This window comes from Calidris pugnax, unplaced genomic scaffold (genome assembly GCF_001431845.1).
Source record: "Calidris pugnax isolate Ruff unplaced genomic scaffold, ASM143184v1 scaffold39, whole genome shotgun sequence".
NCBI lineage: Eukaryota > Metazoa > Chordata > Aves > Charadriiformes > Scolopacidae > Calidris > Calidris pugnax.
In genome coordinates, this window is record NW_015090828.1 from 3012397 (window position 1) to 3028783 (window position 16387).

Here is a 16387-nt window from a genome sequence, read left to right on the forward strand (position 1 = left end):
GGGAGTTGTATTCCCTCAGCTTAGTGCAGATTCCCTTCTTCAGGAACCTGTCCTTAAATTAGCTCTCACAGTACCTAACCTTGAATTGAGGGAAAAGGGACCACATTTCTTTGCATGAACAGAAGCTGTGCCTCTATATCAAAAGCACCCACCTATAGTGCTGCAGGTTCCTTTTCCTTGATGGTCATTTAAGCAAGGTAGCTTTTACCTTGTGTCACCAGGCCATTGAACGTTAACCAGCGTAGACATTTCTTAGACTCTACAGGCTCTCAAACTATGAGACCTTAAAAATCATTATTAGCAGACCTGTTGTGAAAGGCAATGAGATTTCATTGTGTATCCCTGCTGTGCAGTGTTAGGTAGACACAACCAAGTCAGATTTAAACTAGCTGTGGCAGAACTGAGCTCAGAGGTGGCTAATCACCTGATAATTTTCAAATTCGTCAATGTCTTAGATTCTATGGTCATTTTCTAGGGTGTGCTCCTCCCTTCTCTATGTGTGATATCAGACACATAAATATCGCGACAATGGTGGATGTGGCATTAATTAATGTGGCATTAACTTCAAAAGACATTGATGTGAAGCCCAAATCCATCACTCTGTGTTCCTGCATACACGGTGCTTGCACGCAGCACACTGTAGGTATGAGGCAACAAATCAGTGTTAGACATTTTGAGGGACAGGACCTTTTTGGAAGAAAACTTTGCATTTTACTACTCAAAAGGCAGGAGATACCATGTCCAACAGAAAAGTTCTCATATGATACAGTTGTCTGATCCCGTATAATCGCCAATAGCTAGAGGCAATTCAGCTGACCTGTTTTATATGTGATGGCTCAGCTTCCATGGAAGGAGAGGAGTCATGTCCGGTCTCAGCTTCCATGGAAGGAGAGGAGTCATGTCCTAGAACTGCACAAGGTGTGAAGGATGAGGCATCACATTCTGTGTACCTAGGGCTTGGGAAGTCAGACAAAGACATAAAGTAGCAAATAATTCACAAAACTTTTTTTTTGGTCTCAGATTTGCTTCTGGGTTTTGTGCAGCAGTAAACCAGAGAGAACAACTCAAAGTATTTTACTGAGCAATAGTTGGTTTTCTTCATAGGTAAAGCTTAAAGTCATCAGAAGGCTAGATCTGGAGGGAGATTTGCCCTCTGTCTCTCCCTTATTTATTCTCCACCCAAAGCTCACCTGTGTTGTATCCCTGGGAAAATTAATGGAGAAAACATATCAGCTCATGACCTCAGGTACTTTCTAAAACCATCCTGCTTGTTCTAAAGTTTTCAAACATTTCTGCCACAGTTTTGTGTGTGAAACACTCCAGAAGTCTACCTGGCTTATGGCCAAGGTCTGAATTGCCCTCCAATCACTTCTGCAGAAAAGAAAACCTACCCAGAATTCATCTCGCTGAATTCTGTCATACTGAGGTATGGTGAGAACATCCTTCCCAGTTTTAGAGTCCTGACTTTCACCTGCACTGTTTGCTACTGGTAATTAGCTTCTGTTCATAGCTTTTTATAAACTACACGCAAAAATAGCAGAAAGACCATGAACGCTGGGGCCCTTTCATGGAACTGAGAAAATCATCTAACAGGACAAGGGAAAGATAATGCATGGTTGAAATTTAAATAAAGTCCAAATGAGCATAGGAGTTCTTTCAAAATGGGTGAAAGGGAACAGTGTCCTCTTCTTGGGCTGGGAGCTCTGTGTGGAATTTGGTTTTAGCTCATCTACAGGAATACAGAGTGGGCTGAAAGAACAGCTTACCTGCTGCTTAAAAGATAAAGACTGCTGTTGGGAAACACCAGGGGGGTTAGAAGACCAAGGGTATGGTCAGCATGGCATTGTTCCTGAGACATATATATGAAAATTCATCTGGGCTTCCTGAAACTTTACACAAGACCACCTAGGTTTTCAAAGCCAGTATGAGGAGAGAGGTGTAGGCTACTCAGTAATGGGAAAGGTAGACTCACACTTTTCTTCAAGTGCAGATACAGTTCTGGTATTTGAGTTGCCACAAATTAGAAATGCACTAAGCAAGGAAATCGGGTGATTTTTTTCCCTTGTTATGATGAGGAAATGATACAGGATTTACAGGAAACCCTGTAAAGCATCTTGAAGATAACAATGCTGCCCTCTAAATATGCTCTGCTTGTGTTCTAAACACGTTAGTTCTTTCTGTAAGTGATGGGATAGAGGAAGGAATTACTGATTTTTCGCTTGAAAGTCTATCCATTTTCAATATCTGCTTTTCAAGGGGCAATACCACACTGAAAAATGTTAGTCCATAGCAGCTTTCCTTACACAGTCCCTCCGGTATAATAGTTGTGAGCCCTGGGAGTTAGGTGTGGTATTGCTTCTCAGTGGCTGCAACATCTGAAAACACTTTTCTCTCTAAAGCATTTTTGGAGGCCTACTTTTGTACTGGTACCTGCAACAAACTTATCTGCTTAGATATGCAGGTGAATACCGGATGCTCATTTTTTACAAAAATCTGGTTTCAACCATCTGTGTTCTTTTTGCCTTTTAACAGCTAAGATGTGCCAGGTGGGAACTCTCCCACTTCCTAACTGTTCTCAGGCAGTGTGCTGCAATTTCAGCACCCCAAATAACAAAGCAGGGAGAGAATTGTGTAATATATATATCTTCTTCGTGTTCTATTCATAGTAGAAATTAAATTTAGTTCTTCATGCCTGGAGTAACTTGGCAAGGCAACATGTAGGCAAGAACACCCTTTGTAAATAAAATTGTCAAACTTGAGTATAGAGTTCTGTATGGCCTTTTATGGGAGCACACTGTTGGGACTACCTAAAAATCAATAGACAAAATGGAAAACAGTAAATCAAATCAACATGGTTTCTGCTTAGCAGTAGAAGCAAATAATTCACCTCATAGGTGGTTCTAATTTTATAGGGTAGACAAGTTCTATAGTGAGCAGCAAAAGCACAAATGACTGGGTGCAGCCAGCAAGCATGTAACGCTGTGGAGCTGGTTAGTCCCACAGCAGGATAGTGAGAAGCCCAGGGCTGGACCGAGTACAGAAGGGCCAGACCAGAAAGGATGGCTTACAAAAGTCCATTCAAACACAGGATTTTTTTCCTAAGACTTACCAAAACCAGAAAAGGTCATTTCCACTGAGATGAAAAGATTATCTCAGTGATCTCTTCATCAGTATAAATTTAGCTCTGTAACGTGGCATTAGACTGCCACTCTATGGCAAGACACAATCCAGCAGGTGGTCTGCCTTAGTTTCCCCACTAGTATTTCCAGCTTACTCTAGTGGCTTATGGCTTGCTTCAAGGCCACATAGCTTGAAAAGGTCAACCCACCTCTCTCCCTCTTGTCATTCCTCACAGAGTCTGAAGACAAAGTAGTCTCACAGAGCTCTCCAGACCAGCCAAGCTGGATTTGCAGCGCCTCCAAAAAAAGCTTGTTACTTTGTTTTGTGGACTGAGCTCTCAGATTCATCCTCCCCTCCCTCCTATGGCTTAACCTCTATACAAACCCTACTCTTCTCCAGGGAGCTCTGGTTAACCAAACTCTTCTCAAATAATTTCAGTTGGAAGCTTCCCTATTTCCAGTTCCCGAAAAAGAGCTCTCACCTTCCCAGCCCTTCTCACATGTGTGAAATAAAGCTGTGCTGGTGCAGTTTACTGCAGGGACAAATCACATTTTAAAAACAATAGAAAAGTTGCTGCATCATTGCAGAGAGAACAACTTCCCTATGTTTCAGGAAATTATTAGATACAAAACTTAAAGGAAACTTCCTTTGCTACTCTCTTGCCCATAATAAATCAAGTCTGTGCCACAGGAAATTCAGTCTGCAGTGGGCTGAGAGGTGGCATCAGCACATGGTGGTCTCCAAGGTGCCCTGTCATCTTTGCTGGAAGCAGATATGATGAAAGATTTGCTTATGCAGAGATACAGCAGAATAGTGTGTTTCCCAGCTAGGGCAGGACTCAAAAAAAAGATTATTGGTAGAGAAGGGGTGAGAAATAAAAACTGCAGGGAAATTCTGTTTATCAGTCATTTTCATCCAGTCAAGTACTGACTGCCATTAGAGGTGGCCAGTGACAGACAGCAGTGCCAGGTTTGGGTCAGCATGAATACAGAGTTTGTACTGCTGACAGGAAGAACAATTGGTACCATTTGGTTTTTGATTGATTGTTTTTTAATCTCATCTGCTTATGTGGTAGTTACTTCTGGAATAGAAAGAACTCAGTGACTAGAGCCCATCATTGGGAGGGGCTGTATTAATATCTTGATAGCTAAGATAAAGAACAGTAATGGAGACAGCCATTACTCTGGTGAAAAGACTAAGGGAAGAGGAAAAATAACAAGCAATTTGTACCCACACACAGCAATCAAAACGAAAACCCTGGGGTTTGAGAAATAATAGTTCATGATAACCAGAGGTAAACAAAGTGTGATCTCATTTGATATTGAAGAATTACCATCTTTCTCCTTAGATAATAGCACTATTGTCTTAAAACGATCTATAGATAATATATATACTGCCCTGGTGGTTATACAGCTCTTTTTCCTGGCACATACTGTCTTGTGAAAGAAATCCTATGCTTTCTAGAAATACCATTGGTGATTCTGAAAAAAAAAAAAAGTCAAAAATGTGATTGCCAGCCCGATGGTGGGAGAAAATTGTGTTCCTGCACTAATAAGCAGAGAGCTTTATCACTGGCTGCAGCTTAAGTCTCAGCAGCTCACAGCTCTCACAACTGCCCTGTTCTTTGCTGTTCTAGGCTGCTCTGTGCCCAGCGCTTTCAGGAATTTGGGCAGGATGAGGAGGGAGAAACAGATCACTCACTAACATCACTGAATTTTCAAAATCTTTTGCTTGAATTGTTTCTGAAAACAGCCTGAAGAGTGAGTTCAAATTAAAAATACCAGAGAATATTTCATCTGGGTCTGTAAGAGCTTTCAGTGACAAGTGTCCTGCCCCAGACAAATTTGCCAGGAGCAGCAGAAGCAGGATTTGGCTCAGATTACTACAGTGTTCAAGATTCGGGCAGGATTCTGTCATGACCATTGACAATAGTGACATTATGAGGGGTTTCTGCCTGTTGCAACTTGAAACCTTTCACACAAAGTCCAAAATCCAACAGACCTAATGCTTAAACTACAAGAGAATGCACCGCAATTCTGTTATCAGAGTTTCTCAAAGTACAGAAGTGTAAAGCCATATGCCCTTCTGCTAGGACTTTATAAACTCTTCTGCGAGGGCTCTCATCCAGCCTCTCATTGCCTTGGACTCTGATTTCCTAAGTGTTTGCATGAGGCCTCTAAATGAACAAAGATTCTTCTTGGGTTAACTCTACAGTGTAGCCTTTATTAATACCTACTGTGCTAAATGCCTCCTCTGGATCCTCACTGACTTCTGTTTCAGTTGCTATGATATCCTTTTTCTGCGACCTTAATTAATGGAATGTACAGGCCAATTATCACAAGGCTGCAGACAGGATGCAAATGTGCCAGTGCAGCTATGTCCAGCTCAGTCTGAGCCCTTTTCCTCTTGACCCTGTCCTCTCCTAGTCCAGCGCTTTGACTGTTGTTGCTATGCATCCCCTTTGACTCTCCCTTTTCTATTAAATCAGATACATATTGCTGGTCTTTACTTCCAGGGGCCTTGATGGATTATCTATCTCCAGCTTGCCTATCATCTTTAAGACAGCATTGGCTTGCCAGCTCTCACATCCTGTCAGCCCGTGATGCTCATTTCCATCATTCACTGAACACAGTTCCCAACATGCATGATTTGCTTGTCTTCATGCAGTTCCTCATGTTGCTGGCAGTGGCAACAAGAGCCACTGGCAATAGCAAGGCTGGAGGCACACAGCCTGCTGGCTGTATTGTTAGCACTGACCTGTAGTGTCTTATTTTTACCTGCTGCTTTCCTGCCAGTGTGCTTCCATTTCTTGTCTCCCTATACTTTGATAACAAGCTCTTTGGAGCAAAGACTTTTTATTCTGTGCTGGTATAATGCTTTAAACATGCCTAATATTTCTAGGCATGAGTAATGAAAACATGGTGAGCTTCTATTCTCTGGTAGTGTCATGAATTTCCTTAACAAATATACTCTGCTTAATTTTTTGGTGATGAATTGGTTCATTATGGTTACAATAAAAAGTCAACTGAAGATCAGGGTTTTGTTTTAATAAAACTAAAGAACTTTACCAAGCCGAAAAGTTAAGCCTTTGTCCTTACTGCATAAAGAATATCTTACCCAACAAATGCATTGCTGCTGCCTTTGACACGAGAAGTGAAAATGTTACATTTTTTCAGTGTTTATTTATAGTAATTTTCAGGGGAAAGAGGCAATGAGAAATACAGTCACTTTCATCTCCACAAATTAAGTGAATATAAGTTCAAAAAATCCTAGCCATGCAAACGGTACAAATTGTTGCTATTATATTGCTGACTATGGACATACTTAACAGTCTACTCAGTCTTACTGTTTTCTAATTTATTGGCTTGTGGTAGAATTACTTTCTTGTATTTCTTTTAAAGTGAGAGGACAGGGCTGTTTATTTTGCAGTTGGCAGAGAAAAGTCTTTGTGCAGCAATCAGAACTAGTTACCATCAGCAACCCACTGCGGGATCTCAGTGTGTTCTAGTGTCTTGCAGACAGCAAGTCAACAACAATCGTGCTGGTTACTCAATAAAAACAATAGAAAAAGAATCTCTTGGCAGCATTCTGAAGTTTGATACCAAAGAAACTCAAACCTATTTTCTGAGCGTAAACCTTTCACATCTAAGTAAGGGTATACCTGTTAGGAGTCCATTTTACAATGGACAAAAATAGATACTCCACAGAACATATAATGAACTTCCAGGTCTAATTACCTTTACTGAGTTAAGCAATTTTATGCTTTTTTTCATTTATCTACTCCGCAGCATAAATCAACATGGCCCTACTAACTCAGCTCTTATCGCTCAAGGATCTGAACTCCCCATAACAACGCAACAACAAGCTAGCATAAATTGCCCAAGGAAGATTCTGCCACAGAAAGAGTTTCCAGAGCATGTTCCTTCCTCGCAATGCTTGTCACCTGACAGACTCCAGTTTCTGGACAAGCCCTCCAGAGCTGCTTTACAGTGGGAAAACAACGGAGGTTTTTTTCTATTTGCTGTGCTGATTTGAACACCACAGAACCTCATTCTCCAGAGGAACTTCTTGACAGTTTAACAAGTCAAGAAGTTGGTTTCACTGCAACACCAGTTCAACACCTGTGTGGCAGAAAGTGTAGCAGTTCTTTTTCCTGGGGATGTTTTAAGATGATCAAATAGCCCAGTGTTCAAACACTAAAGCAAACAAACAAAAATTAAACTAAGAATAACGAAAGCAAGAACTTTTAATTAGGGCATGAGTGTTTGCCTATGTAAGGGAACAGCAAAGGCCAGCTGCTGTATAGGAGCCAGGAAGCAGAAAACAATAATAAACCAGGAGACTCACCAGCCAGAGCACCATCCCACGGCGTATGAGTGAGCTGAGACAGGCAGACCCAGGGATGGCAGTCAGGATCAGCTGAGAGTCTGGGCTATCAGGCAAGTCCATGCCAGCGAGGTAGGTCTGAGACAAAGCTGGGGGCAAAAGGCAGCAGGTCAGGGTCAGTGACAGTACCTGGGGCAGATCAGTGATGCCCATGGTGCAGGCATAGCTGGGATAGGCTCAGGAAAGTAGTGCAGGGCCAAGCCTAAGCTTAAATACAGCCCTTGGCCCCATGGGTAGAGGAGGGGCATGAAGGTGTCAGGTGAGGCTGATCAGGGCAATTAAGATCTATTACTGCACTCCAGCCCTTGACAGACCCTGAGTCTCAACTTCTTATTAAATTCTCACCACTAAATTCTGCTAAATTGTTAATAAATGAGCACATGTTGTCAAATACAGTCTTACTACCTTGCACTGATGTAACCTTAAATACCTATTTACAATCTGGCCATGTATTTAGAATCTTAAGTTTGGATTGGAATCTTCTGACATTTGAGGAGTTTAAAGCAAGAGATCTCATGAGGGATTATTTATTTATTAAATCACCTGTTGCATTAGAGAAAGATGTTGATATTTAATAACTATCTCTAAGAACAGAAAAGTATGAGAATGACCAGTCTGGGTCAATCCAAAGGTCTGTCTAACCCAACATCCAGTAGCTAAAAGCAACATGCCAGGAAAGAGTCCAAGAACATCATGAGATTCCTCTAGAATACTCTTTCAGTATGCAGCTTAACAAATATCTGTGCCTCTCAAATCATATTTCAGTGATCTAAATCAAACATTGATGGGGCTTTTGTGGGTTTGTAAGAAGATTCTGGACGTAAGTAAGAATGTAGTTTCAAGTTGCCAACATAAAAGTCAGGGAAAAACAAGGCTGAAGTCTGAACCATGAAGTTATTTTGGTCCATGTCAAATTACTCTTTAGCTTGAGCACAAGCACAGAAATCTGAAAGCTAACAGCCCCTCTTGGAGAGCTTTGTATCATTTAAAAGAGTCATACTACAAAACCAGTTTTCATCTCAGCTCAGGAACTCTCTTCATGATATGCAAGTGCCTTTCAAAAAACTTGCCAGAACAAACCAGCTGAGACACGAGCTCCCTTTCCCTCCTTTCTCCTAATGATTGGGAGAGAAATCATTCTTCTTCAAATGAATTTTTGGTTCATAGATTTTAATGCAACATTTTTTATTTTTAAAAAAAGACGATCCTAAATAGCCTTATTAAAAGCTCTGATTTTCAAGGCTTGATCATCAGAACTCTGAGATTTGCATTCCAGAGAAGTGCCTGCAAGTGAAGCACCCAGAATGACGAGCTGAAGATATCGGAACATGGTTTTTGTATAGGAATTAGGCTTTAAGAACTGAGAGGTTGAATAAAACCAGAAACCAGAGTAAAGTAACATTAAAATTTGCTATGCTGGGAATAGTTCTTAGTCACTGCTATTTCTCAAGCTTTTCTTGCGGTACTTTGATGGCGCTTTTACTGAATTTATGACCTCTGCTCATTAGATGTTACTGAAGTAAAAGCCTCTTCATGATTCACTCAGTGCAGAAAAATAATGGAGAGGACACTTTAAAAAAAGAGTGACTGTTGTGCATTCTCTAACCATTCCACTGGGGCTCAGTTTTTAATTTTTGGTAACCAGCAGAGTTATTAATATATATTCTCCTAAAGTGGAAGGTGTTTTGCTTAATGATCAGTATTGAGAGGTCATATTAGAGATCTTCTATGAGAAGTATTCACCTACAGGGAGCCAGGTATTTTGATCCTTTAATGATGATCTGTGCAAGTGCATTTTGGAGCACTGGTTCTGGAATTTCACCTGTATACTTGTTGTGAGGCCACTTGATGCACTTTTCTGAAAGCGCATATATAAGACTCTAAGATGCCAATGGACTTTTGTACCAAGTACTTATCTAACTAAGCTCTGAGGACTTATTTGCAATTTGGTTTTAGTTGCTGCTTTTACCTGCCCTGCCAACTTGTTACTACACATTAATGTGTGTGTGACTGAAAACTATCTAATTTTTCCAATTATGCCAGTTCATTCAATCAAAGATACTTATCTAAAGAGCTTGCACAACCTGTCTTTAAATCAAAATGGTTTCAGAAAAAAGCAACAGAATTAACAGCGTGTTTTCCTGACTTGACAGCATCCCTCCCCCAAACTCATGGAACTACATGAGAAACATAAAACACAGGATTTTACTGTCATTAAAAAGATAAAACAAAGCATGGGTCATGTAGAGAAACAAAGGAGAGGGGCAGCTGTAATCCAGGCCACAGAGATAATTTGCAGCTGATTTTCCAGTATCTTAATGAATTGTTTATCCATTGATTTTAAGCCAGCTTCTGTAGAAGGACATTAAATATGACAGCAGGCAATGTGTGTGATAAACAGGGTAACGCACAAACCATTTGGCCCTCTATAAGAATAATGGTTTCTGTTTCAACAAAATGATTGGGAACTGAAAAGCAGGGCTTTAGTAGACATGGGCAAAAATTTTGAAAAAGGAAACGTCCAGCTTTACTACAGAATGGCAGATACTCCATATCCTAGTGATGGTACAGTTTGCTGTCTGTCATCCATTCTAGGTTTTACAAAAACAGAAGTAGTTCATTTCAGTTGAGTCTCACAAATTGTATCTTAAATTCAGCAACTGAGCTGGATTATTTAAGGTTTCCACCATTTCTCCAGGAATAACAGTTTTCAGTCACATGTAGCTAGAAACTCTTATGATTATGTTTGAGCCAAGATGAAACTCAGCAGTTTTCCCTGATCATGCTGGCTCTGTACTTTTTAAAAGACTTCAAATATCAGAACTCCTAGAATGTATAAAATATAATGGTAACTGAGGAATAAAAATACTTTTATAACAGTTTTTAAAATTTTTGCTAGCTATAAATATCTTTGAAAAAAGAATCTTGTAAAAGGTTTTCCTTATGACATACAAGTGACTGGTCAAGGCTGAATACCAGAAAGTCCATAACTCATATTTCTAGCTGCTACTGGAAGTTAAAGGAACAGACACCTTTACCATATGTCTGAATAAACACACAATCTTCCCCACAAGATTTCACCTGAATATTTGTGTTGATAGTCACATTATTATAAAATTAGACTAACCTAATGCTTCTGAAGAGCTAGATTTAACTAGGCTGAAGGCATTTGATTGTTTAGTGCAGCTGTTATCCAGATAAAGTCAGTACCAGAACAAATATTGTACAATGAAAATCTTGTTTCAGACTTTTTGCTTTAATACAAAGAAAGAGATAAACAGGACAAGAGGCAAAGGGCACAAATTTAAAGCCTGTAATTTCCATCTGAACACAAGAAAACTTTTTTTTTACTGTGAAGGTGGTAAAACATTAAGACAGGTTTCCCAGAGAGGTTACAGAATCCCCAATTTTAGAGATACTCAAAAGCCAACTGGACAGAGTCCTGAGCAACCTGCTGTAGCTGATCTTGGTTGGACTGGCTGATGTAAAGAAGCAGTGTCAAACCCCAGGTATTCTGTGACTCTGACTGTAGGAAGGAAAGTGAATTCTTCCTTGTTGACTGAGGTCCATTAACGAGAACAAAGGTAACAATGTAGCAGAGGATAAGAAGTCTAACATTAACAATATGAAAACAACAGTTCCACACCAACAAGCTGAGAATGTAGCTTTAGGGGAAAAAAAAACATATCTTGGGGAGTTGAAAATCTGAAAAACTTCTCTCCTATCACAAAGAACCTAACCCTAAAGCAAAGGCTGACATGAGTTAACAGCCACATGGCTATTTATTCACAGACTACAAACTCATTTCATACTTCTAGAATAATGTAACTTAGAATTTGATAAGATTTGGTAATAACTTGACTTTATAGACATCAGCAAATGGTAACTGAGGTATATTTTTCCTAGAATATTCCCATATACAAATCCTTTCTTTGTTGAAAGAAAAATATACTAAAATTAAATAGTTTATTTTCTTTGTCCAGCCATTTGCAAGGTGTTTTCCTGTTCTGGTACTTGAGAAATCACAATGGAAGCACTTTTTTTACCCCACAGCCATTAATTAAATCCAATTTTAAACTCAATTTTGTCCATCTGACAGAAGTAAGATTTCACTAGTTAAAATAAATGCTTATTGATAAAATTAATATTCTGTGTTATAGGTAATGTCTTTATTGATGTTCTGTAGTCAATAGCAATTCCTCTCCTGTATAGAAAAAAATATATATGGAAGCATTTTAATAGTTTTTGTTACCAAGCAGTTCTAGATATACATTTGGTTGTTGTTAGCAAAAACATGCGTGATTATTTTGGCTGTTCCCTGAGCCGAATTCCTTCTTTGTCTTCCCTTTCTCCAGGAAACAGTCACAGGTCTTCAATTACACAATAGTCCAGCTGTTTAGAAACTTTTCTGCATTGGAGGGTGTCTTCAGGCTAGACTGCAGCATCTAGAATTCTACCAAAGATTTTTTGTTTACAACAGATGTTTGCCGTGTTTTGCCAGAGGCTTGAACAGTTTACAGCTTTTCCTAAACATCAATTGTTAGTACAAAAACCAGAGATTTCATCTGTCCTTTTTCAACAAATTGGAGTAAGAACATTATTTGTCAGCTATGAGGTGAACTTCTCATTCCTCTGTACTGAATTTCAGAAGCAGAGTACTGTGTTGAACTGAAGTGGTCTCCAGGTAAAGCATCTTCTGAGAAAATGGTGTCTCTCTAAATACAAATCTGTATCCACGTTAAGGAAAAATGACATATGTTTAGTCACCTCCTAGGACTCCTGCAACAGCTTCCTGACATTTTAAAAATAATTACTATCACAAGGGTTCAAATTACTTTGACCAGAAAATTTTTACACAGATACAATGTAGATCTTAAAAATGAGGGTATTCATCTTAAATAGCCTCAGCCATTGAAAACATAGCAGTCTCTTCTGAACTAGTTGTGTGCCCTCTTTAAATGCCTCCATCCCAACTCATCCCATGCTGAGATGAGTATCTAAGATAGCCAGAACAAGCCCCCTTCTAGGGCTGCCCTCCTGTCTCCACACTACAGAGAGGGCATAGATGACTAGCAGAAACAAGCTGTAAAACTCTTGCTAAGGTTAGCTGAGTTGAATCCACCCTCAGGACAGAGCTATGGGAGAAATACAGCACATCTGAAAAAAAATCTCATTATGCTGAGGTCTGGCTTTTTTTTTTCCTCTAACTTCTTTACTGTTTCTGTTCCACTAGGACTAGCAGACTCAATAAAGAGGACTTTGAATTAGTCTTGAGCTTTCCATTATTATTTGGACTATTTCAGACACCACTTCAAAAGTAGCCTCTATTACTTAAACGTCATACATTCAAACCATATGGGAGACTGCTCTGTGTATTGAAAGAGATTCCTTTTTAGGAAACAGTGTACTAGAACGGTATGTTAAAAAACAAATCTGTCCTTAAATACCTGAAAACCTCAAAGTCTTCATGATGGGACAGTACCAGCAAAAATAAATTGTAAGGGCTTACCACTGTAGTGATAGATAATGCAGGAAAATTATTGCATCTGTTCCTAAAATAATCTTAAAGAATCTTCATGTCTGCAAGGAAAAACTAGTAGAACTCAGCAGTGCTGGAGCCAGTGAAATAATTCAAACAGTTCCAGTAAACAGTATTAATGCAATTACAGAGCCATCACACTGTCTTATTTGGAAGAGTTCCTTGCTTTCACTCCTCTGTTTTCATGTTTCTGTGATGATTTATTTCAGTTTATCTATAAGAATGTGATGTTACTGACTCTAAAAACAAGACCTTCTGCAGCTGGGGAATGAGGGGTTAAGCAGGATAAATATGAGGGAGAGACAAAACCTGTGTCATAACTGGCAGCACAGTTCTGACATGGTGTATGCTATTAATAAACAAACATGCAACAAACAATTTGTCATAGAAGCCCTTAAATTGACACAGGTATTCCTAGCTTTTAATTGTATCTCTATCTCCCACTCATGGTCAAAATCAGTCTATCTTCAGCAGGAGACAGAGAGGACAATTTCATATTTGAGTTTCCCAGAGGTCAGCAGAGGCACTGAGTTTTCCTGCTGCAGAAGAGCACCATTCACATACACTCTTCAAGATAGGACCACAGCCCAACATTTGAAATTCAAATTTGCTCAAGCATCTGATTTTCATTTATAGTGACACACTGTCCTGTCATACAAGGGGACAAACCAGGTTTGAATGGGAGCAGATCCCTTTCTTCTGGCCATACTACATAATGCTTATGCTTGACCAAGGAGGAATACAATGTGACTGGGAGAAAATCAGAAACTATATTTCAAGTGGCATTTTTTTGGTGGTTGCTAGGAGAGTGATGGAAGTAGGATTTTTGACTATTCTCTTTGGTTTGTTAGTACATTGGCAGCTAGAAATTCTGAAGCTTAGGGCATGTGTTTTCTATATGTATTTGCACCAAAGTAAATAAACATTTACAAGTTAATATTGCTTAGGTATTCATATTAATATAAATTAATAGCAACTGTATTTATCCAAAGGCTTGTTCCCATAGGTCTGAGGGGTGCAGTTCAAAAGACTTCATGCTAATTATCCCCAACTTCTTGGTTTAGGCTAGGCAAAGGAAACCAAGAAAGAAGGAAAAGGCATTCCTGAAGGAAAATCCTTGTAGTATTTTAAGGCTGCTGGAGTCCTGAGGTCCAAAATGTCTCATGCAAATGATAGTTACATTTCTAACCATACACCTAGAAATATATTTCTTTACAGCAATGTAAGCTCTGACATTACATGCTAAGTCGCTTGTGTACTTAAAGAGACATAGTAGTTCTAGATTGCAATCTCTCCTGGGTTGCCACTTTTATGGGAACAGTGTGCCTAAATGTCCTCCTGTGTATTCTGAAATCTCTTGTAATGTCCAGAAGCTGGGAACATAACCAAAGGGGAAAAGTTAATGCTAACAGAAATCAGATAATAACTGTGCTCCCCCTTCTCTTATGTAATGTACTATCATTAGGTGATGAGTGAAAAGAGAAGTTATTAGTGCCAAGGAAAGGATGAATTAGCATGGTATGAAGCAAGAGATTGACATTGTTTAAATTCAGGATACAATCTTGCACTGTTTTATTTACCAAAAGATAGATACTAGTGAGTTAATTTCAATCTTCTTCCTTCACAGACATTACCTAAAATCCTTTTTAACAACCTGTCCCTGCCTGAGGAACTTTCTGCTCCACTTCATACAGAATGCTTGGCTCTGAGTCTCCTTGCAGAAGAATAATGGCTATTAGATGACAAGGTCTAACAGAAAAACACCGCCCAGACATGTGGAACCAGGTACATTTAAAACTCCTATAACTCTTCTGTTACAACCACCTGCACTTCGATATCAAAGTACCAAGCCTTAATTTATATAGCTATGTGATCTTTACATTGCTCTGTCCCACAGCTGATGGGGGACATTATCATTTTGAGAATTAACTTAAGTGACTAAACATTATAGACATTTGATAACCTGGTATTAAGTAAGATCTTCCCCTAAACACCATTTAAGTACTTAAAAAACTGGCCTTGAAATACAGTGTAGATTATCAGTGCTGACACCTGAATGTGACATCTAATTATTACGGCCATGCAACAAACATAGCAAGGGGCTTAAAAGTGCAGGTGAGGAGTTAAGTACTATATTGAGCAAAATGTCTGTGCTCTACCAAAGACATAAGCTATCAGACACCTGTAGAATAGCATGCAGAAAATAACCAAAGATATATAATCTGTACTGAACAGTGGTGCTCATGACTAAAGTGTACGTATTCAACATATAAAGTAATTCCAAAGTGCAGAATAGGAGATAACAGCCAGAGGAACATGTGCAATGTCTAACTGAGTAGTTAAAAGATAGGAGGAGCTGTAGTTTGTAGCCTCTGAATTCAAGAGATTGAAGAGCTGGATCTAGTTGTATGAGTCTTGGTCACAAACCCAGAGTGCACCGTATTGCCTTGAGTGAAACATGAGGAATCCAGTACTAAGTAAACCCACATACCTGGACACTGCAAAGAATCTGGAACCTGGAGGTGGAGGGATGAGGAGCCTCCACAGTGCCAGCAGCAGACTATGGTACCTGGAGAGCAGTAGCAGCCAAGGACAGAGCAGCTTGTGGCAAGGAGCAATAAACATGACACACCACCCTGTTAACTTTGAAAACACTGCTGCACATGCACAAGTATTCTATTTTTGTACTACATTGTACTTTCCAAAGTTTAGTGCAAGTTCCTCTTACACAGAAGGTGGATAAAAAACCAGAAAAACATAGTGAAGGTGAGAACAGTACAGTGGCACAGGGGACAGACAGACCAGAAGAAAGGAAGGAGACATAGCAAGGAACCAATTAAAGCAAGCAGCGATAAACCATTCATCTAACAACAGTAACAAGAGGTGCCAGTCCTTTACTCTCTAAGACCAGAAATAAATCTACTTAATGCATCAATCAGTAAGGCTTGAAATCAATAATACATAACAGACTAATGGATCTGAAAAGTCATTAGTGGTGTGTAGGAAGCTTACTTCCTAAAAGTAATCTGCATGAACATTAACATTAGAGCTAGTCAGAGAATGGATAATCTTGCCTGTGCAAAAAGTGATATTATATCTTCAAGTGATATGAAAAGCATAAGCTCAGTTCTTCTGCATGAAAGAGTCAAAATAAGTCTTGTAATAGGTCCCTTTCAGTATTTTTGCATGAAGCTTCTAAACTAAAAATATGTTTATTTCAAAAATGTCATGAAAGAAAGCAGATATTGAGGTTTTTCAGTTTTTTCATCAGTAAAACAATTGGGAAAATATCTAGGTGAATTGTCTTTTTCTAAGGGACAACTATTTAGATTTTTAATTTTT

The 16387-nt window shown here is 39.3% G+C and overlaps 1 protein-coding gene across 1 annotated transcript in view; it reads right to left on the bottom strand.

Annotated features, from left to right (window-relative positions):
* OPN4 (opsin 4) overlaps nt 1–7589 on the bottom strand; it is a 32246-nt gene extending 24657 nt beyond the window's left edge. Inside the window, exon 1 of the mRNA XM_014940379.1 lies at nt 7468–7589. The gene's annotated coding sequence lies outside the window, so the exon portion shown is untranslated. The remainder of the gene's footprint in view (nt 1–7467) is intronic.
* Nucleotides 7590–16387: the final 8798 nt, after the last annotated feature.